The 2,253-nt window shown below is 35.5% G+C and overlaps 1 pseudogene; it reads right to left on the bottom strand.

Moving 5' to 3' along the window:
• Positions 1 to 1,513: 1,513 nt before the first annotated feature.
• Positions 1,514 to 2,253, bottom strand: part of LOC100640560 (iduronate 2-sulfatase pseudogene) — a 4,721-nt pseudogene continuing 3,981 nt past the window's right edge.

Below are 2,253 nucleotides of genomic sequence, written 5' to 3' on the forward strand. Positions count from 1 at the left end.
ATTTGGAGGCTAGGGTATCAATGTTAGGACTTTTGATGAAATCAAATCCATAAGCATTAAGCTCTGGCCTCAAGTCATCAACTGCAAAGAAAAGAACATTCTTTTTCTGAGCATTAGTGGCTAGGATGAAGCTTACAAGAAGAAAAAGCAAAGATGAAAAAAACTGCTGCATTGCCATGACCTTGAATTCATGAATAATGTCAAATAGATTTATACATATTAGCTTTATTCATTTATATAATTAATATTAAACATAATCAATAATTACGTTAAACTATTTTTATGCAGCATTATTTGAAGAAGAACTTTTCTCAAACCAGCTTGGCCCAGTATTTTATACAGTTTTTCCACAGTCTGTTTCATTTCTAGTTTTTGAGCTAAGTTGATAAATTTGTCATGAAAAAATTAGATGGAGTAGAATGATTATGCATAAAGTTCAATATCCCAGGTATCATTGAAGTCTGGTTTGGAAGTATCATGATCAAATTTGTACCACTAAGTAAAACAATACTTTTCATCATGTATTGTATATCCCATCACATTTTTCCTATGCTTATTTAGTTCAAATGGGACCTGGTATTTGGGTAGTTTTGCAAGCCAGACCATTCTCCAGCCTACAGTGATTGGGGTGGTGGGGAATGGTCTGGCTAGTATTTGAGGGAGGCCATCAAGTGGTCTTGCATGCTGTGATAAAGATGCTTTCTTCCATTCCATGCTTGGATTCTTTAGTAAATGGGCCACAGTACTACCCTTTACACAAGCAATGGACTTGGCACTACCAATTTTGAAACAATTTAAAAATTCATAATGATCTAATTTTGATTAAAATGAGTTATGCAACATGCTGTACATGTACTTGGTGTGTACATGCTGTCTTCAGAAATGGTGGAACTAAGCTAAACTGCACGATCTTAAACAATTCTATAGCAAAGTAATGGATTGCTGATGAGCTGCTGCTGAAGCTACTGGTTGTGCTGTTGACATCAAAAAGACTGACAAAACTTATACTGATCTTCATTCTAACCTAATCCTCACTAACCTCTAATGTGATAAAACACATTTGACTGCCACCACTTTAGCTCTAACTTGCATTGATGTACGTAAAGGAGGAGAAGATCTTGTAAAAAAGATTAAGGAGAAATTTATAGAACAAAAGTCATTGAATATGTAGCAGTTTCTATAATAATTTTCATTTAACCAATTCAATTAATAATTTTTACTGAAGTTAAAATACATGACAGTGTACTTCTAATGCGGTGCACAGTTAGCCTAACATATTCCTTTAGATAGTGCTGTGCCTTGTAGATCTTATGGCAGGATGTTTACTTGTTCATTGAATCTTGTAATACAACTCTGTATTAAATTCATTTACTAGATTCATAATCAATCATGTATTTGCAGTTTTGAGTAATTAGAATCTTTGAAGCTAAATTTATTTCTGCATAGTGAATCTAATTTTAATTAGCATAGCTTATAGTTATTATAACAGCTGTGAAGCATTCTGCAAACACTATAATATGAAGTAATGTCAATATCTATTATTGGGAGGAAGAGCATGCCTCCAGCCAGCTTGAAGCATTTTACGCAACTCTTCCACTGTTTCCTTCATTTCTGGTTTATAAGCTAAGTTGACATTTTCATCATTAAAGAAAGTGGATGCAGCCGAATGATCATAAAGTTCAGTACCCCATGTGTCAGTGAAGTTTGGTTTGGAAGTATCACGATCAAACTTGTACCATTCAGTGAAACGATACTTGTCAACACGCATTGTATATCCCATCACATTTTCCCCATGTTCATTTCCTGCAAATGGTGGTTTGCCAGGAATTTGTTTAAGCCCACTAATAGGTCTTGGATACTGTGAGAAAGATGCCTTCTTCCATTCCATGGTTGGATTCTTTAGTAAAGGAGCCACACTACTACCCTCTACACAAGCAATAGACTTGGCACTATTCTCAGTACACATAGGAGGTACATCTATTCCTGCTAGTTCAGTCAGTGAAGGGAATATGTCAACCAGTTCAACAAGTGCATCAGTTTTCATTCCATTATCAGTTACACCAGGAACATGAAGGATGAATGGAACACGTGTAGCATCTTCAAAGTTTGTGTGCTTGCACCATTCATTATGTTCACCTAATTGCCATCCATGATCAGCCCACAACACTATAATGGTATCATCAGCAAACCCTAGTGTATCTAGTTCCTTAATGACTCTACCAATCTGTGCATCAATGTAGCTTACACAGGAAT

This window comes from Amphimedon queenslandica, unplaced genomic scaffold (assembly GCF_000090795.2).
Source record: "Amphimedon queenslandica unplaced genomic scaffold, v1.1 AMPQUscaffold_11765, whole genome shotgun sequence".
NCBI classification, from domain to species: domain Eukaryota; kingdom Metazoa; phylum Porifera; class Demospongiae; order Haplosclerida; family Niphatidae; genus Amphimedon; species Amphimedon queenslandica.